General features: G+C 40.0%; 1 long non-coding RNA gene across 1 annotated transcript; it reads left to right on the top strand.

The window, feature by feature from the left end:
• Positions 1-485: 485 nt before the first annotated feature.
• Positions 486-17733, top strand: LOC135463151 (uncharacterized). The gene is made up of 6 exons (XR_010443527.1): positions 486-532; positions 944-1356; positions 4790-4930; positions 5746-5877; positions 7320-7409; positions 17672-17733. It is a non-coding gene; the product is annotated as an uncharacterized LOC135463151 (long non-coding RNA).
• Positions 17734-22284: the final 4551 nt, after the last annotated feature.

The raw sequence follows: 22284 nt of genomic DNA, 5'->3' as shown, positions 1-22284 counted from the left end.
CATTCATTGTTTACCATGTTTTCAGCTCAATATTTCTGTCTCTTTGAGACACATCGGATCCTTCCTCAGCAAACGGAATTTCTGAGGCATTGTCTGCATCTTGTTAGATAGACATAAGGGTTCTTCTTTCCACACGCACTACGCCGGTATCTATTTCCAGCATCATAGCTTTGTCTGTAGATTTACTTTACTTCCGTTGAAATTCAGGTAGTAAAATCTATCTTATAAAGCATGTCACCATCCCAACATTTGCTATTGAAAGATTTTTATCGACAGCTGAAAAATCTCCTCGTAAATATATACGTTAATGCTGAAATTTCAAATGAATAAGTACACTTAGTATGAGCAAACGGTTGCATGAACCTTTGTGATCATGTCGAACTGCAGAAAGTTTTGCACAGCATAACTGGGATATTAAATCCACCGCCAATGTTGAAATCTTACCGATATTTCAATAAATTTATTAAAGTGGAAATTTATATTCCAGATCTGCCGATTGTCCTAGTTGCTTCCTGGGTTTGTATTTACTCCGGTAAGTATCTTTTCGTGAATTACCATCTAACATTTCATAATTTTTCAACACTGCGTTTGCCCAGCAGAACAATATTTTTCCTTGGCTAGTAGTATTTGATGATACTATAGCGCTAAGTATTAGTCCATATGGTGCCATTGTACTCTAGCTGAGCCAGGAGCCGTTTAATTTTTTCTTTATATTTGCTCATGGCATTCAACTGAGCCATCATGAAATTGTTGATGAACGATATAGGCAAATACTATTGTAATATGCTCGAAATCATGTTGAAAGCGATGTGAAACAACAACGGAAGCTAATAAATCTAAACAACTAGTGATCGTTATTTCATTCGTAAATCAACAGGTACAGTTTAATTGTAAATACCCAAGAACTATCAATGTACATTTTGTTGCCTACCGACATTTCCAGGAATTGGAGCAGTGAGTAAAAATGTGGCCAGCCAGATTGTGGCTGATTTGGATCAACCGGAAGTGAAGTTTCGTTGTAAATATTCACTTGATGACCCGGATGGAGGCACCATAATCGCATGGTCAGTGAATGATGAAACCATTCTGAAGAGAAATTCAAAAGGCGAATTGTATTACCACGACGCTTATACCGGTAGGGTGCATTTCGGCGATGATTGCTCCTTAGTTCTGAAGGATCCAGGTCTAAACGACACGGGGCATTACACTCTGGAAATTTTGACTTCAAATGACAAACATCCAAGAGCAGTAGAGTCGGTGAATTTGATGGTAACCGCTCGGACTTCAACAGTGACAGACCAAACAGTGTCGATGATTCCTGTGCAGACCATAAATACTCCACCCCCACCACAAATGGTTTGTAAACTTTTTTTTCCTTTTTTGTGAAAAGCAAAGAATACTTATCTTCGAATATATGTCAGGTTAAAGAAAACATAAAGGAATACCTAGGGTAATAGTTTAGCAAGTATAATACATTTGTACCACTGGATTATTCTGAGCTATAATTTTCAGATCATATTGTGACGACACCGGGTTTCTGCCACTTAATACAACAAACATCTTGACATCTGAACTAAAAATGCTCAAAACTATATATATATGTTCGCTGAACGGATCTTGAAACAAATTATTTGAAACACAAAAGCAACCGGCATGACGCCATTGATATGGACACAAAAAGAATGTCCCAGGTCAATAATCGCACCGTTTTGGTCTGTGTACAAATATAATAGACTTACTGTAAAACTTAAGAAACTTAGAGTGAATGCGTTCAGTGGAATAACATTGACACACACGTTTGTGCAGCAATAACTTCGTCACATAACACACAGTATCTACCAGATGGTACAAGGTGGGATATGTACACACCATATGCAATATAATTAAAGACGTACAGCATAGAGAGTATGACCGGAGCAGCAAAGACAGTGTGCTAGCTGGCAAATGGTCACACGTAACCGGGGAAATACGGCCACTTCTCAGTTTACCTCAGTCAGGGTTTTATTCTAGCTGTTCAGGTAAATGTATAAATAGTAGCATATCACACGCCCTCTAACATCATGGCTTAAACAGAATTAGGTTTAAAAAATTCAGTGATTTTAAGAGTAATCCACTTGGTGATCGGGTACAATTGGTACCCGTTGGAATACCCGGGCAATGTTGATATAAAGCATTTTATACCGGGTTACAAAATTCTTAACAAAATATTCCAAACTTGAACAACCTTTAATGGTGTTTTATATGACAGATTTCAAGTTAATGTTGTTTGCGTTGTTTTTAACCTTTGAGCTACCACAATCTTTTTAACTGCCTCCGAACTGAATGTTAACCTTTGAGTGATGACAATCTGGTGAACTGCCTCCGAACTGAATGTTAACCTTTGAGTAATGACAATCTGGTGAACTGCCTCCGAACTGAGTGTTAACATTTGGGTTATGACAATCTGGTGAACTGCCTCAGAACTGAATGTTAACCTTTGAGTTATGACAATGTGGTGAACTGCCTCCGAACTGAATGTTAACATTTGAGTAATGACAATCTGGTGAACTGCCTCCGAACTGAATGTTAACCTTTGAGTAATGACAATCTGGTGAACTGCCTCCGAACTGAATGTTAACCTTTGAGTAATGACAATCTGGTGAACTGCCTCCAAACTGAATGTTAACCTTTGGGTTATGACAATGTGGTGAACTGCCTCCAAACTGAATGTTAACCTTTGAGTAATGACAATCTGGTGAACTGCCTCCGAACTGAATGTTAACCTTTGAGTAATGACAATCTGGTGAACTGCGTCCGAACTGAATGTTAACCTTTGAGTAATGACAATCTGGTGAACTGCCTCCAAACTGAATGTTAACCTTTGAGTAATGACAATCTGGTGAACTGCCTCCGAACTGAATGTTAACCTTTGAGTTATGACAATGTGGTGAACTGCCTCCAAACTGAATGTTAACCTTTGAGTAATGACAATCTGGTGAACTGCCTCCGAACTGAATGTTAACCTTTGAGTAATGACAATCTGGTGAACTGCCTCCGAACTGAATGTTAACCTTTGAGTAATGACAATCTGGTGAACTGCCTCCGAACTGAATGTTAACCTTTGAGTAATGACAATCTGGTGAACTGCCTCCGAACTGAATGTTAACCTTTGAGTAATGACAATCTGGTGAACTGCCTCCGAACTGAATGTTAACCTTTGAGTTATGACAATCTGGGGAATCGCCTCCGAACTGAGTGTTAACCTTTGGGAAATTAACCAGTCATATATCATTTTTTCACGTCCTATCTGATTGTTTCAGTCTTTGAACTCAGATTGCGTTCCGTCTGTGTGCAGATGGAGGGGAAAACTTTTCACCACACGGTATTACACATTTGCAGCACGGCACTGTTTTTTTTCGAAGCGCTGTACTGTATTTTCGCCGAACAGAGCCGTACGTTTTGTGCACAGAACCGTACGTTTACAGCACAGAAGCGCAGGTTTGCTGCACAGTACTCAACAGAGGGGCCCTCTTAGTATCACACAGCTTTTTCATGAATTTTCCAATCATGTGGTTAATTGAGCATTCGAGTTGCTGTTCAAAAGACAACACAAACCTAATGTATCATGCTGATATCAGTGTGTCTTCATAACTGAACACTTCACCATGAAATAATTAAAGTCGTACATTATCAGTTCAAGATTGAGTACGACGTAAAGCCCCAAACAAACATACTCCACTGTGAAGTTATGAAGATATGAAAAACTGGACATGCAGATAATACGTGTGCCACTACTGAACTGCCTTTCTTTTTCAAGGGGTAATCAAAGTCAGTTACAATAGTACAATGTGCTAAAGTAAGCAAAACCTCTGCTACAAACCTAAACTACTTCCATGTTATCTACATGGACATAATGCAATAGAACAAGCTTAAGTGATTATACTGGAAAAAACTGTCTTTAACATTGAATCGTTTTCTGCAAACATGCAAGAAATATTTTCCCATTTTCTAAAAAAGTATCCCTCTAAATACTGTACAAATACGACTGAAATATATATTAGTAAAATTTTATATTATCTTTCATAAATCGTCATGAATTGACGAAGCTGGCAGCGAAGTTTCCAAGAATAGAAATGCAGGTTTCTCTTACCTTTGTCGTCCGGATATCATTCCAGGCAAAGTACCAATAGAGACCTTTAGTTCAGCTTGTAACTTCTAGCTTCAGACTAAAATAGGTAAAGTAACTGCATCCTGAAATTACAAGTTGCAACTCGTAGCTTCTATCTAAAGGTCTCTAATATCCCAAAATACACTCTGTGAGCCAATATGTGTTATTGATGCATGCATGGAAATGACACTCTTTAAATCAATAGTTAAATGTCTGAATATTAAACTAAAGTGTTAAAAAGTAAAAACAGATTTTATGCTATTTTTTTGCCAGAGGCTCAACAACGCAGATGTTTTGTTATTTCTTGTTTACTTAATTAGTGTTTTACGCCGTACTCAAGAATATTTCACTTATACGACGCTGGCCAGAAACGACAGTTAAAACCTGGCAGACATGGGAAACCCAGCAGAGCCTGGGGGAAACCCTCGAACACCCGCAGGTTGCTCACGACCTTACTACATAAAGCCGGGGAGAAAATCAGCATGATCTGAACTCACAGCGATCGCATTGTGGAGTGGCTACAGGGTCATTGCGCCGCCTTGGTACGCTAACCAACCCCGCAGTTATTTTAACATCTGCAACCATTTTCACATCTGTTACCAACGAATGTGTATAGACATTCTTTTTCTTTTCCACTTTTAGCCACAGATATAAATGGAGCTACCGAGACGTGGCAAGACAAAGCAACCTACATAGTGACGATTCTCCAGTTGGTGACATCACCTTGCTGCCTCATCTGCTCGTTTAGTTTCACCGTAATTCAGGCATACCGCATGGAAAATGGTATTGTCCGTTCCGTTTCCAGACCCCAAAAATCCCCACTAATGAGCACTAATGAACACCCTCCTAAAACTTAATTCCCTATTTATCCTTATCCGAGAAACCTTGTGCTCTGTGGAAGTACATTAAACATGTAAATATATAATCACGGAATGACCGAGATTTCCCCTTATCAGCTGCCATCTGGTAGCTACCATTTAACTGCCATAGAATGCGACCACATGCTCACTGGCCAATCTTTTTGATTGTTCGCCAAATCACTGGTTTTTTCCAGCTATTATTTGTCACAGGTTTTACCTTCCCATCATTAGCTATATATATGCATACAAGTTTGGGTTTTAACGTGCCGTCGTATGACGACGAGGTGTCACTAAGTGTGTACATGTACTGTATCTCCTTTTGGCAGGGCGAGTCCATACCGCCAAAGTGCTGTGCCACTGACTTATCATGCCGATGACACCAGACATGACACCTTGTCAAGTCACATTATACTGACACCGTGCAAACCAGACATGTCTCCTTGCGCTAATCTCTTAGTGTTGAGCGCCAAGCGAGGCAGGAACAAGTACCACTTTTAAACTCTTTGGTATGACCTGACAAGGGTTTGATCCCCGGTCTTCGACACCGAGGCAAAAGCAAACTTATGAAACAGAAAAAGTATGAACGTGCAACATGTCGATGTTTAGACCTTGTGGCGTTACGTGTCACGCACGAAAGGCAATTTAGGGCAGCGAGTATAAATGATTATACAGATGGCTGATTATAGGCGCCAGTTTAAAGAAACAGAAATGTACGATATTTATTTCTGTTTGTTACAGATGTATTGTACGAAAGAAGGGGGATAGATACACGTGGTTTGATCTTCTCTCAAGTGTGGACCATTTTTTTTACGATGGTATTTGTGGCATCGATGAAGGATGTTGCGAAACACAACGTTTACACATTTACAGGCAAATATACTCAACACATTTTTAAATGCACGAAACAATATATATTGTTTTCTCTAAGTATCAAATAACGTGTTAACTGAATAATTAGGGTAAGTATTCATTATGAGTTGCGGATTTAATTTCCACCAGTTATTTTTTGCATTTGAGGACAATAGTCCAGAAGCTATGGCAGCGTGAAAACAGAATGCTCAGCGTTAAATTACAGTTCACAGCACTAAGTACCGAGTGTGTCCACCTTTAGCATCACGGAGAGCGTGAACTGTGATTACGCTTTTTTCACGCTGCCATAGCTCCTGGATTATTGCCCTAAAATGTGAAAATCTGGTGACAATTGAAACCACAATCGATAATGAACATTTACCGTAATTGCCGTTGTTGAGTATATGTACTCCCCCAAACATGAAACACATGTGTTTCACTTGATGATGACAGCAGACATGCCGGGTGCTGAGATCAACACCCAGTTGTGAGCTGGTGTCAACTCTGAATGAATAACATGTACATGTACTATTGCTTTTTTGCTCATATCCTGAGATTCTCCTGGTGTGAAACGTAGCTGAAAACGGCAGCGTAGTAACTATTCTACCTTGCATTTATGTGGATTTATGAAACAAAACTTCATCTATGCGTTTCATATGTGGCGCTCTATAAGTAATGGTAAATACACACCTTAGTTCCATTTCCAAGGTTAGGTTGCTAGTGCAGCATAATATGCACGGGAGCCTATTAGCATTGTGATCGCTTTGAGTTCAAGTCCATCTCATGCTTACTATCTGTTGGATCGTACTCTAGAGATCTGTCACCAACCTGCGGATAGCCGTTCCTGTGCTCCTACCATAGTGCTGAATGTCGTTGCATCAATGAAATATCCTTGAATACGGCATAAAACTTCAATCAAATCAGATAAATCAATCAATTAATCGATAGGGTTCATGTTTCACAACACGAAAGTAGACCTAGATGATCGCTTATAACATATAACATTGCCCACACATCTGATCACCTTGTGCTTTGTGGAAGTGGCCGGAGAGTTATTAGGCAAACGTTTTTACCTACATGAAGATTACGGTTACCTTCAAGTCATCTCGAGGGCTATATCATGGTGTGAGAACATTTTCTAAATATGCTACTTTTGACATGTTCAAAAGAAACTTAACACGATATTTTTTTTATCTTCGTTAGTTTTTTTAACCTGTTCCCTATTTCTACACACCCTAAAACCACAGTTTGATCAATAAGATAATTTCCAGTTAACAGTCGTAAAATGATAACCCACTGGACATATGTACACATTTGAATGTTGTTAAGGCCATACTTAAGATTGTGTGGCTTATACGACTGGGATGAAGTTTGTAGGGTTGAGGAAACCGAAGTGTACGGAAGAAACCACTGATGTTCGCTTGGTATAAAAATGCAGTAATTTGTTCTCTCTTTCATTACAGGAAGATCTGTTCTATTTCTACTTTCTTTTGCGAGTCTGATAATTTACCTGGGGAAATACTTGTATATGAAAAAGCAGGCTTCAGCAAATGGTGAGTAACTCCACTGTTAATTTAATTTTATTTCGTAAACCTCCGTAGATATAATAATGCATTCTCCTCGCGTACACTCAAGCCATTTCAAAGTTTCGCGATATCTTACGAGATTCTCCCTTCTCCAAAATGGCTTCGCTCCATGAATACCAATAAGAAATGAAGATAATCATTTATCGATCGGGTATTTAGCAAGCACAGATATAGCATGCACGGCGGAGAGGCCGAGTGTTAAGCCGAGAGGCTTAGAGTAGACACAAGTAAAGGGATAAAAGTAGAAGCAGCAGGAAATCCAGTCTGAGGAATAAAGTGAATCAGAGGAGCAGAGCAACTCGGACGGCTCGTCCGGACTGTGTAGCAGTAATAGCTCCAGCTCAAACCCCTCTATCTCCAGTTGGAGTCATGATCGACCTAGAGAACTTAACAGAAAGCCAAAACACACAAAGCCTAGTTCAAGTGCAGACTCATGTATTGACAGTCAAAATACAGAGATCTCAGATTCTGAGACTGGGGACAAGAGCAATTCCAAAAGATCACGTACTGATCATATGACTAAACAACAATACAAGCCTTTTGACCCCGATATAAATACAAAGAAGAGAGTAAAGTTATCACAAAATCTGAAGACGTCCATCAAGACCTACTTCAATAAATTTTAGGAAAATGATGCTTTAAATCTGACCATAATGAGTGATAATCCAATACCAACTTCAAAAGATTGGAAACCGCCTAAATTAGATGAATCACGGGAGGAGATGTTTGACGACAGGAAGGAATACTCAATGAAACATGTCGACAAAAGCTTTTGTTAGAGTACAACAAAAAGTACTGGATTTAACAGGGGCTCTGTATGCTATTTGGGAAAATCTGGACAGAATAAGGTAAAATAATGACGATGAAAATGAGGAATTAGACTTTGACGAATTTCTTGGCCTAATTGAAAGAAATGCATGCCTAGTGGGACAGGTCAATATTTCAGTAACTTACTGCAGACGCTTGGGAATTCTGTCCAAAGTGTTTAAAAGTAGGAAGAAAGCACACAAGTTCTGAAGTAACCACGAACGGTCCCTTTTTCGTTAAAAGTCAAAAGGCCAGTAATTTGGCGAGACTTTCTGTGAGAAACTGGACAGAAAGAAAAAGTTCAAAAGACTAGCAGAGGCTTTGTTTGCTTCTTTTGCAGCTCAGAGCGAACCTTACAGCATTGAGCAAAAAAAGATGGAACAAACCGTCCGGTTTTCAATTTAAAGAAACTGAACCAGTATGTTCGATATAATCATTTCAAGATTGAAGGGATACAGATGCTATCCAGTGTTCTTCAAAATAAGGACTGGGTGATAAACAGTAGACCTCAATGATGCATATTTTTGCATTCCGATTGAGAAAGACCACCAGAAATTCTTAAGATTCCATTGGAATACAAGGCTATTTATGTGTCAGTGCCCGCCGTTCGGGTATGGACCCGGACCAAGGGAATTCACGAAATTAATAATACCAGTTATGGCCCTTGTGAGAAGAATAGGCTAAGGATCATTAATTATATAACGATATAATGTTAATGAACCAGAATCCCAAATCTTTAGAGACATATCGAAACGAACTGCTTCATTTGTTAGACTGTTTGGGGTTTGCTGTGAATCTAGAAAAGTCAAAATTTTAATACCAACCCAGAGATTAGAGTACAAAAGAAACGAACATCCTCTATCCCAGCTGTGGTCCCAGTCCCATTACACTATCGATATCTCCAAATGCACAAGACAAGGTCGATCATTTAGGACAAAGCAGATGTAACACTATCAGCAGAGTGCAAGGTCCAACTCCAATCGATATCCAGGGTGACAGGCAGATTTCCTATCAAGGAATATGGCAGACTCCAGCGTTTGGAAATTTAACAAGAAAATATTTAATCAAATAGAGATATTGATGCCCCCAGTAGAGGTGGATCTATTTGCAGATCGATTTACACACCAGAAAAACAAACACTTCAGCTAGAAACCCGGTCCGAATGCCCTGAAAATAGATGCTATTCATACCAATTGGAAAGAGCTGAAGGGCTATACATATCCCCCCATATGTCTGATAGGCAGGGAATAAGCGAGGTTGTACTGATAACCCCACACATGGGAATCACAACCGTGGTACCCAAACACTGTTATCAATGTTAGTGACAACACCAATAGTATTACCTCCACAGACAAACTTGGTATTGTCCCCCACAGGCCAGCCACACCCTTTTGGTTCTTTTTGGAACGATGAGGTTAGCTATGTGGAAAATATCCGGCAATGTAACCAGCCAGATCAAATATCAGAAGAAGTACCAAACTTCTTGGGAAATCGCGACGTGCTAGTACAGGGTCTGCTTACAACAGCTCCTGAAATAAATGGGGTGGCTGGTGTGAGCCAAGGCAAATTAATCTGTTTCAGGCCACTCTGGCTAATGCAGTTGACTTTCTTGCTGATATGTACAGGGAAGGCTATCAGTCTAATACTTATAATGGATTCAGGCCTGCTTTTTCAGCTGGACATCCTAGAATTCAGGGTGTCAGAGTAGGACAGCATGACATCGTGAAGCAGATTATGTCAGCTATTTTTAACGAGAGACTTCCAGTACCCAAATATTCTGAGACATGGGATGTAGATCAAGTCCTACGATACATTGACAACAAGGGGGATAACTCCATGCTTTCGCTGAAGGACTTGACACATAAGCGCAGACATTAGCAAGCGCAGACAGAGCGTCAGAAATACAAAAGTTACACATCGAATAAATGAGGGATTATATCACTAGAATTGAGTTCCAAATTAGAGCAACAACCAAGACTCGGAGAGCCGGCAATCTCCCTTATCTCCTAACTTTTTTGAAAACACAGCGAATGACAGTTTAGATGTGTTAAGTTGTTTAAGAACATACATGCAAAAAACAGAACCATTGAGACAAGAAAAACAGACTAAACCATTGCTGATAAGCTTTATCAAACCCAATAAGGCGATAGTAACTACTACACTATCAAACTGGTTAAAATGTGTCATGAAAGAGAAACATTAAATGTTGTAATGTGGACATTCAACAAGAAGTGCAGCCACATCGAGGACAAAAGTTCAGGGGCTTTCAGTTCTTAACATTATTGATAGAGCTAATTGGGCAAGGTCAGCTACTTTTAATAGGTTTTACAAGAGATGTAAACAAGGATGAGATCCGAACTGTCCTATTAAATCGGAAATGAGTTTTGAGAACTTTGAACATGCATTATTATATCTTACTTCGGTTTACTCAAAACATTAAAAAGTTTTACAAGTGCATGTAGTGCACACAATGAATTTAAGATTTTATGAGTAAACCGAAGTGAGATACAATAATGCATTCCCACCCTTCCCACCCAAACATGCATTATTATATCTTCCTCCATGTGTTGATTCTCTGACAGGTCGTAAAGAGGAAGTGGTCATGTACGAAGTGTAGAGGGCGTGGGAACCGGAGGAATTTCAGGAAGAACATAGCGTCTGGAAAGTTGTCCGAGTTACTTTCTCATTTTTTAGAAATTGCTGGCATTTTAGAACTGTATTTAAAACTTTGCACCGTAAAGTTGTGGAAATTAAGCCTTATATTTCTTGTTGTTTTGTTCATTTCGCTCTTCCATTTTGGAGAACGGCGAATCTCGTAAGATATCGCGAGGCTCTGAAATAGCTTGATTGTAGCGAGGAGAATGCATTATTATATCTTACTTCGGCTTACTCATAAAATTTTAATTTCATCTCGTGCACTATGTGCGCTTATACAATTCTTAATTCCATTTAGTATAAGTACAAACTGCTCCCCAGCCTCTACTGATCTTGTCACCTTCGTGGCAATAGCCATTTAGCCTGACCGTCTCTCTCTCTCTCTCTCTCCTCTCTCTCTCTCTCTCTCTCTCTCTCTCTCTCATAACTGTCTTGGCTTTGAGCCTGACTTTTGTCCTTAAACACAAAAGACTGTGGTGCATCCACGAAGCCAGAAACTGTAATAACAAGACACCTATTTATATTATATGTTTATGTACTTTTGAACAAAAATGTTTCGTCATGTACGTAGAACAGGGGAGGTAACTGGGCGTGTACCGGTCTATACAATAATGATTGAGTGTTGGCCAACATCCCATTTCAGGTATAAACAAATTGTGGTTTGTTGAGTACAGTAAGCTTTATAAACCATATTTTAGGAATCATTTATGGACTTTGCTACTGTGAATGGGTTTATACTGAATATATAAGTCGCCTGTTCTTTTACCATTTTTTCGGTCAGAAATTCAGAGGCTGAGGACGTTTTTAAGCCTTTGACACGTGCATTTTCCTTTAAGTCAAGGCGCTTTAAGTCAGGTGAAATAGTGAAAAATAGTTGAGCACTACGTTTAACTCTAATTAATAATTGTTGTAGGAATTAATTTGCAGTTACCTCCCCGTGTTTTCCGCTGTGACCGCCTCGCTTTAGTCAATGTAGTTATTCTCGAGTGATTCTAACGTGACAATGTAAATGTGTAATATATGTTTTAGTACATTTAAAACGGTTGGGACTGCGATTAAGTTCATACAAGCACTGTCCATGCAATACGTTGGCATTTTTATGTAAGTTTATCTATGTTGTATGAATGGTCTTTGGGTGTCTTGTGTCATTTATGAACAACTCTATATATATGTGTGTATAGTCAGTGTTTTTTTTTGTGTCATAAACATGTGCATTTCATATTTATTTAACACATTCTGTGTTGAAAAAATCAAAGAATAAATAATTGGGGTTTAACGTTGTTAACAATTGTTCAGTTATATGACCTTTGGAAGTCATTGGGCGTGTGTACATACATTCTGTCGTCTTATGGCAGGGCGAGTTAATGCCGCCAAAGTGCCGAAGACACCAGATATGACACCCCAACCGGTCACATTATTCTGACACTGGGCAAACTAGTCTGTTTCCTTACTCTAACACCTCTGTGCTGAGCGCCAAGTGAGGCAGCAGCAAGTACCAGCAAGCCTTTAGTATTACGGGAACCTGGTTTGATCCCGGGTCTCTAACCAATCATTTCTGTGTTGAATAAAAAAGCAAAAGTTGTTGTGTTAGATTTCCCCACAAGCGTTTTTGGTGTGTGTTTAACGTAACTCTGTATTTGATTTTTCTTGTAATTTTGTCGTTATTAAATAAAGTCAGTGTCTGTAAATGCCCAGAAGTGTTTGTAATTTAATGTGTTCTCTTCAGTTTCTTAAGGTGATAAATTGTCTATTCGTTAGGATCTTTTACAGCACCAAGATCTGTTCAGCCAAAGTGCAAGATTTTTGCGTCTGTACTAAACAAAATACAATTGTGTACACAAAATGTGAAAGGTGTGTACCACAAGCACACACAAATTGTAACAAATTGCACGGGGACACTTGTATACGTTATCTATGATGTATGTGTGATTAGAGTCGTACTTATCCATTAAAAACCAACATGTGTAAAATATGTGTATCTGTAATACACATGTTGTGGCATTCGAGATCACGCCTTTTTAGGTAATCCTACAGTGCTGCGGTAAGGCTCTTGTACAGATGGGCTCTATCAGCTCTGTGATTTCCCCAGAAATTTGAGGATGATTGTTGAAAAAGGTGTATCAGATATTTAATATGTATTCTCTACCAATGATGTAAAAATCAAACACCCACCTGTATCTGAATTCACCAAAAACATCCAAAATAAACATAGAACTACTTACCCATGTCATTGCAAATGAATATTAAATTATTCTACATGGCGGCTCCCAAGAATGGTAGCATGGGAAGAGAGTTCAAAGAAGTAATCGCGTATGACATTGCCAGCCTTGGCGTTTCCGCGCAGTTGAAGATAGAGCAGGTCACCGCTCTTCGTGCCGCATATGGGGAAAAATGTCATTGCCGTCTTACCGACTGAGGATAGTAAGTCTCGTATATCAGCTTATGCCTTAGGTCGAAAACACAGTGAGGAGCCCACGATAACTATTGTTGTGTCCCCTCTGAATTCAGTTATGCGAGATCATGCATGTGGTAAGGATGATCCCACCCACTGCTACTCCCTCCTCGCGCCGAAATATAAATTCACAGGTTAATTAAAAATGTTTGTATTTAACACAAAATTTATACCTGTAGGTAATCAAGAATGTAACAAATATATTAACTTTATACATTTCATTAAATTTATTCTTCTGTAGGTAGCTCAGTTTGGGTACCTGTGGATTTGTGTACCTTAGCAGAAGGGTCCTGCACCCAAGTGGCCGAAAGTTCATACATGGTCCCGTCAGACATTACACACCTCTCGGTCCGCTTTATAGCTATGATACCTCCACTGGACTGTCATAATTCATCCTTAGGGCTTGCTGACGAGCCGACCGCAACTGGTATGCGGGATAAGTATCCACATACAAACTTGGAGCTCCAAGGAAGAAAACTCTGGGATCAGCCTGTGGGAATTCATACGAATGTCCTTTCGGTGGTTGGTTTAATTCCAACCGAAATGGCACATATTCTCTGGCAATGTAGCGTTGTTTCTGTCCTGTATTGGGGATTCAGGTGGTGTGACCGCATGGGTTGGGCTCTGTAGGAATCTGCCACTGCCACCACTATCCTTACTGGTACACCTGTACGTCACTTGTCACCGGTACTCAGGTGTGACTCCGAAGAACAAGATGAAGAGGAGGGTGTAAAGGAATCAGATGATGAAGAAGAATCAGATGATGAAGAAACGGAAGAAAACGGATAAGGCGCCAATTTTGATGGTGATGAAAGGAGATGGTACAGGGGAGAGTGGTTTAAGACTTTCCATAGGAGGGACATGTGGATCCTTTTCATTTACCAAGCGGTATATTGACGATCTACTGGCGTTAAATAACCCCCATATTGCTGAAGCGGTGAAGGAAAGCTATCCGCCTTTATTAGATTTAAAGGAGACAACAGATAGTCCTGATGACACATCTTATTTGGATCTATATCTGTACAAAGACGAACAAGGCCTCCTTTCACGCCGCCTTTACGACAAAAAGGATAATTTCAATTCTGATATTGGGAATTATCCTTATTTGGATAGCAATATACCAATGCGTCCTGCTTAAGGCGTGTACATATCTCGTAGCATTTGTCAGATCTTGCGTTAATTGTGATGAATTTCATGTGCGTCACAAGTTGTTAGTTCAAAAACTAGTTTGTCAAGGATACTCCATCAAACGCCTTCATTCTAAGTTTCTCAAATTTTACAATGAGAACAACACTCTCGTTGGCAGGTATGGACAGGGCGTTCACACTCTCTGGCGATTTGCATTGTGATCAACCACATAGACGTCGCTGTTATCCTTATATACATATCTATCGCATACATAGTATTTAACAACATAGATGGCGCTGGTTGCCCAGTGTAACCGTCTATCCTGTAGACAGCTTTTATACAGACCAGCTTGTCATGGGTAACATCATAGATGGCGCCTTTTGTAGTATGAGATCTTTACATATCAACGGGAAAGACGTAATCGTTCGCTACTTTTGACTCACAATCTGTTCGGGTAAGGTCTGTAACGCCAGTCGTTTTCGAACTGTATCTAATACCGCTTAACCTGGGGCTAGAGACCGTAGAGGTAGCCTTGCTCATTGCACCTGCATGATGCTTTTATGAACAGTTGCAATCAAAACGCGACTGATATACCTTGTTTAATTATTATTTGACCTGGAACTCATTCATGGACTACGAATTTGAACTTTGATATGGAATTCATGCCTGGACTATCCACTGTTTGTCCAGCATCATTGAAAACTGATGACCGTTTCTCTCTTGTGTGTTACAGGCTTTATTTCCTTTTTGTATAATTTCTTACATGTCTTTGTCTTTGGGAGCTAGTGCTAAACGTTGTTTGGAAATGGATCTTGCGATTATGGATTTGGAGCGCCCTTTACGGACTACGAACGGTATGCGAATGTCGGACATGACGCTTATATGTGTAGGGACAAGCTCATACGTAATCCGCGTCTCTGGGAGTTGTTGCTGATGATCCTTAGACAAAATAGTTTGAGACAGTTCCAAGTAGAACATCGCTGGAAAAAGATTGATAAGCTGATGGGGAAGAAGGGTTAGGCTGCATAGAGGAGAGTTCAACTGCACCAGATTGACTTTAGGCGCAAGGTTGGTAGTCTTATCTTGACTGTGCATAGAGGCATCTGGATGGTGGCTCAGCCGCCCGGCTGCTGCCAGCTGGGCGTTCGGATTTCGTTTTAGTACGCTTATGTCCCCAAACCGTTGTTCCAGGGAGATCCTTGGTGGTGAGACAAGGGGCGTGAGAGCTCTGGGATAGGGGTGGGTGGAACTTGTCCTTGACCATTCCCCATTTGGACATCTCGCCTCTCACATAATCGCTGACTTTGTCTCCTGGGGATGTGATATCCCCGAAGTTGATTTTGTCGACCCTCCTGAAACCTTTCTCTGATCCCGTTGAAGTTCCTACCTCTCTTCCTTCTCAATAAACTGGGTCTAAAGTGGAAACAACCGCGGTATTTAGCCATGTGAGACCTCAGCAAGTACAGTCTGGATGCATTTACTTCATGGGTGCATTCGCTCTTCCACACAGTGGGGCCATGGAGGTCTTTCTTCTGACGCTCTGTCTTCTGCCCTTAAATCTACGTGGACGGACAGGACAAGCCCACATCCGCCATTTATTGAATTGGGGATTGATCTGTAAAAATAAAGAAGCAGAAATTTATTTATTGTCCATTGTTTCATAAATACCATTGAGTGAGTGAGTGCGTGCTTGGGATTTAACGTCGTACTCAACAATTTTTCAGTGATGTGACGACGAAGGAATCATTAATAATATGCCTCCTTGTTGCAGGACGGATTTCCACCGCTCTTTTATTTAGTGCTGCTTCACTGAGACGACTTACCGAAGGCAAGTAAGCCGCCCCGCCCGAGCCATTATACTGATACGGGTCAACCAGTCGTTGCACTATCCCCTTCATGCTGAACGCCAAGCGAGGAAGTTACAACTTCCCTCTTTTAAAGTCTTAGGTGTGACTCGATCAAGGATTGATCCTGAATCTACCGGTCCCGAAGCGGACGCTCTACCAACTGTGCTATCCGGGCCGGTTAAATACCATTGAAGGTCAACGTATATGCCATGTGTGATAACATCCCATCTATGGCCACCTTCGGCTCTATTTTATTTTTTATGTCCTTATTTTAAATTTCGGCTCGGGGCCACCGAGGCTCGGTTGGTTAGCGCGCTAGCGCAACGTAATGACCCAGAAGCCTGTCACCAATGCGGTCGCTGTGAGTTCAAGTCCAGCTCATGCTGGCTTCCTCTCCGGCAGTTCGTGGGATGGTCTCGCAGCAGAATGCGGATGGTCGTGGGTTTCCACCGGGCTGTGCCCCGTTTCCTCTTACCATAATGCTGGCTGCTGTCGTTTAATTGAAACATTCTTGAGTACGGCGTAAAACACCAATCAAATAAATCAATAAATAACGTTCGGCTTAACGTCAGATACGGTTTCAACAGGTTATGGTAGACCACCTTTGGTTTGGTGGAACGCCCTTTCTGAATTTATACGCTAAATCAAAAAGTCTCTGAACGATCCGGAAGGGTCCTATCCAAGATCTCTGTAGTTTAGGGGAAAACCCTTTTCTGCGACGATTATTATACATCCAGACCAATTCACCACTGATACATATGCAAATTGGTGCAACTGTCATAAGACTTCTTTTGTCTTTTACTTGCAATGTGCTTGTTTTGCCGCGCATTTCCATGAATAGTCCACAGCATGCTGCGAAGTGTTTGTATGTGTTCAACTTCATCAGTCTCTCAATTTTTACCAGATGGTTGTCCAGATGGTTGTTCAGAAGGTCCACAGGAAGATGAACTGTCATAAGCTATAAGCTATGAGCTGAGCTATAAGCAAGCATTATCACTGGGATGACTTTGTCCCAGTTCCTTTGACCATCTGCCACAACTTTTCTTTACACTATTTCCAAAGTTCTGTTAAAACGTTCCACAAACCCATCGCTTTGTGGACTGAAGGCTGTCGTTCTGGTTTTATAGATGTTGAAGATCTTACAAATTCTTGAAATACATGCTCTTCAAATTGCTTCCCTTGGTCTGTATGTATCTCAGAAGGAATACCATATTTAGATATGAATTCTTCTACCTTTACATCAACCACTGCTTTAGCTTCAAAGCTGGGTGTAGAATATGCTTCTGTCCACCGAGTGAAGTAATCAGCTACTACCAAGATATATTTGTTTCCATCGTTAGTTTCAGGCAAAGGTCCCAAAATATCTTAAGCGATTCTTTCCAGTGGGCCACCAACGGCGTATTGTTTCATCAGTCCAGTAAATTTCTTTGCAGGAACCCTACAACTTTGGCAATCCTTACATCTTTTAACCTATTCTACTGTGTCCTGTTGATAACCATCCGCACAGAATCTGTCGTGCATGCGACGGGTAGTTAAATTTCCTCACAAATCTCTATGTCCGCTATACAAGGAAATTCACCTTCCAGACAGATAGTACAGTTCATGGTAATGCATGTTTGTATATGTGCATCCAGCCATTATTCCGTATCTACACTTCACGTGCATCCAGTCATTATTCCGTGCCTACGCTTCACGTGCATCCAGTCATTTTACAATACAGACTCTACAATACAGAATCTTCACTTCGATCCAGTCATTGTTAAAATACAGGATCTTCACGTCGATCCAGTCATTATTACAATACAGAATCTTCACGTCGATCGAGTCATTGTTACAATACAGAATCTTCACGTCGATCCCGTCAATGTTACAATACAGAATCTTCACGTCGATCGAGTCATTGTTCCCAAACAGAAGCTTCAGGTCGATCCTGTCAATCTTTATTTTGATTTTCCCGAAGCTCATGTGACGAGGTTTATACCTAGTGGGGGAAATCCGGTAAGGAAGGCGATGTGTCTGTCAATATTTATGTGTTTTGCTCTATCTCTTGAAAACATATGCTTAGCATGATGGCAAACTGGATATTGCAATATGTGTGTAACCAACTTTTGAAACAGCACATATAAGAATGGCGTAAAAGCACGTATTTAAGCTGTGCCTTAAAAATGGAAAGAATAAAAACACTTTTTCATGCTGCATGGTTTGTGTGGTTTATATTTCATTCATTTATTTATTTGATTTGTTGTTCTACATTGCACTGAATAATATTTCACTTATGTATAAGACGTTGGCCAGCATTATGGTGTGAAACCGGACAAAGCGACGATCTGCAAATTGCTAGCAGATCTTCTCAAATACAGCTAAAAAGGAGCCAGTGTGGACTGAACTCACAACTCCTAGGGCCTTGATCTTCAGTAGCACACTAACCACAATTTCATGAGGGCCTCTGTGTATATGCCAAGATGGGAGTTAATCGTTTTCGCCCACTCTGAATGAAGGAACTTCTACCAAATTGCAGAGTGGGTTCTCCAGTGGCTGACAAGACTTTGACCAGTGTGCACCATCGCAACATGTTCGGATTTTGAGAAATTCATCAAAACAACTTCTTAGAAATGTGTCAAATTTCATAAATTGATAGGTAACTTCACGAAAATCGGACATATCACGTCCGGGCTGTTGTTTGTAAATCCATTAGCTCGTCGGTATAGTTCAAACTCAAAAGGAAGATTATGAGTTAAACTCCCAAGAAATTTTGTGCGGATGTAAACAGTTGACATTTTGTTTTTGTATGTGACTGCACGAAAATTGTTAAAAGACAAGGCACTTTTATAAATTTTTTAATTTTTTTTTTATAAATTACCATAATATTTCAAATGCATGGTCAATACTCGTGAAAACATAAGCGTTGTGAATCTTGATAGAATAACTGGTGTGTTAAAGTATAGGAGTGTCATGCGCAAGTTGTCATGGGGGTGGGGGAGTGTGTGTTGTACAGAGGATTATCACATCTCGTCGTCTAAGAGTCTTAATATCCGAGGAGGCGATGTCTCTGTTATTCGGAATTGTGCTTAGCAGTAGCAGAAGTCCAATACTTAGCCGTGTTTAGACTACTATTACAGAAGTGCCCTCTGGTCTTAGAGTTGGAAATTATTGGCATCACGTGATAGTCCGCATTAAGTGTTATTAAAGTACCAAGTATGATGTCTGTAGGTGCAGTATTAAAGGAGATATGGGCCAGACAGCTATTGACACTGATATTCACAGAAGCGCCCCCTGGTGTCAGAATCGGGAATTACTGACATCACGTAATAGCCCGCATTAAGTGTCATTAATGTTCCAAGTATGACGTTTGTAGGTGCAGTATTATCGGAGATATATCCGCCAGGCTGCTATTCAAGCTGCTACTCACAAGAGCGCCCCGTGGTGTCAGAATAGGGAATTTTATGAATTGCGTCATAGCCCGCATTAAGTGTCATTATTGCACATTAGGTGTCATTAATTATTAAGTATGCTTTCAGTAGGTGCAGTATCAGTGGAGATATAGGCCAGACTGCTATTGACAGAAGCATTTCCTGCTGTCAGATTCGGGAAGTGTATGCATTATGTGACAGCCAGCTTTAAGTGTCATTATTTTACAAAGTATGGAGTCTGTAGGTGTAGTATTATGGGAGATATTGGCCAGACAGGTATTCAGACTGCTATTCACGGAAGTGCCCCCTATTGTGTGAATTGGAAATTACTGACGTCACATGGTAGTACGCAAAAAGTGTCATTGATGTACCTAGTATGATATGTGTAGGTGCAATAATAATAGAAATATGGGTCAGAATACTATTCGACTGCTATTCACAGAATAGAATAGAATTTTGGTGTCATGATATGTTGTTTTCCTGAGGACTTACAAAATATCGAACACAAAAAATTATCTGAAAAATCAAACACAAAATTACCTTAAACACGCACCAAAAAATACTGTGATGAAATTTAACACAACAACTTTTGCTGGAGTGTTAGAAACCCTGTTATAGAAGTGTTGGGGAGTGTCAGAATGGGTGGGGTGTCATGCCAGGTATTTTCGGCACTTTGGCGGCATGGACTCGCCCTGACACAAGAAGACAGAATGTATGTACACAAACCTAATGGCGCCTCAACGTCATAAGACTGGAAAACTGTTTACGACGTTAAACTTCAATCATTTATTCATTGAGTCATTCAACACATAAATGTGTTCAGTAAATTTGAAGTGTACATGTTGTGACACGAAAAAATAAAACACAGACAATGTCACATTTCATTTCACATTTTTACGTAAAAACTCGAGGGGGCAACTGCAAATCAATTCCTACAACAATTATTAATTAGTGTGAAACGTAGTGCTCAACTATTTTTCACTATTTCGCCTGTCAAACACCTTGACTTAAAGGAAAATGCACATTTCAAAGGCTTAAAACGTATCAGCGTCTGAATTTCTGCCAAAAAGAAAGAAAAAGAACAGACGACTTAGATATTCAGTATAAGGCTCATGCACAGTAGCAAAGTCCATAAGAGATTCCTAAAAATAGTTAATAAAGCCAACTGTACACAAGAAATTACAATTTGTTTATACCTGAAAAGGGACTTTGTCCAACACTCAATCATTATCATATGGCCCAGTACCCATCCAGTTACCTTCCCTGTTCTATGTACAAGAAGAACAATTTGCGTTCAAAAGCATTACAACAATACAAAAAACACGTAATATAAGTAGCTCTCTTGTTATCACAATGAGTGGAATCCTTTTTTCCCGATTAAAAAATCCGCGTTTCTGGCTTCGTAGATGCACGAAAGTCAGGACAAACCTCTGATAGTGATGTCAAGTACTCATGAAATCGTAGGTGCACTGTGGCAAGCTTGTGTGCTTCTAACAGCCGACCTGCTTGAGAAAGATTGCTTCATTATCAGTCATTGAGAAAGCAACATGTACAGCAATGATGGTGATAATACAGTGATAATCAGGAAAAATGGAGTCCTTGTACCATATTTCATTCCTTCGTGTTGAACATTCTACTTACTTTTTGTATTTCTAGACCAGCGACAAATTGTATGTAACAGCCGTGTGTTTTTTGGTGCCTAAGTTCAAGCGTTTATAGGGGCTGGTAGACTAACACCCTGACTGAGGTAAATTAACAAGAGGTCGCATTTCACTGGTTATGTATCGCCGTTATTCTCGTTCAACAACATTCAAGACTACACCACTCTCATCGCGACGGTCAGGCTAACTGCCTATTGCTACGAAGCTCACAAGGACAGTAGAGGCTGGGGGAGGGGGGAGGGGCTTATATTCAATGTAAATTAAATACACTGGTATTACTGACGTTTACTTGAGCCTACTTTTTCTGAAACAAGTATTTCCTCAGCCACATTATCAGAATCGTATACCCTAATACACATGGAGCATAACCTCCTGTAATGAAAGAGAGAACAAATTACAGCATTTCATACCAAGCGAAGAACAGTGGATTCTTCCGTGCTTTCGGTTTCCTCCACCTCACAAACTTCATCGCAGTATAGTGAAACAATCTTAAGTACGGCTTTAACAACATTCAGTTGTGTACATATGTCCATCCCGTTATCATTTTAACAGTTTACTGGGAACTATCTTATTGTTCAAATTGTAGTGTTATGGTGGGCAGAAATTGGGAACAGGTTAAAAAAAACTAACAAAGATAAAAAAAAATAAAGTGATAAGTTTCTTTTCATTTTGTCAAAAGTAGCATATTTTGAAATTTTTCTCAGACCATGATATAGTGCTTGAGATATAAGAACAAACGGAAGACAACCGTGATCTTCATGTAGGTAAAAACGTTTACCTAATAATTCTCCGGCCACTTCCACAAAACACAAGGCGATCAGATGTGTGGGCAATGTTATATGTTATAAGCGATCATCTAAGTCTACTTTCGTGTTGTGAAAC

The sequence above is a fragment of the Liolophura sinensis genome, chromosome 2 (genome assembly GCF_032854445.1).
Source record: "Liolophura sinensis isolate JHLJ2023 chromosome 2, CUHK_Ljap_v2, whole genome shotgun sequence".
Taxonomy (NCBI): Eukaryota; Metazoa; Mollusca; class Polyplacophora; order Chitonida; family Chitonidae; genus Liolophura; species Liolophura sinensis.
Note: the sequence above shows the minus strand (reverse complement) of the source record. Positions and strands in the feature narration are given on the sequence as shown.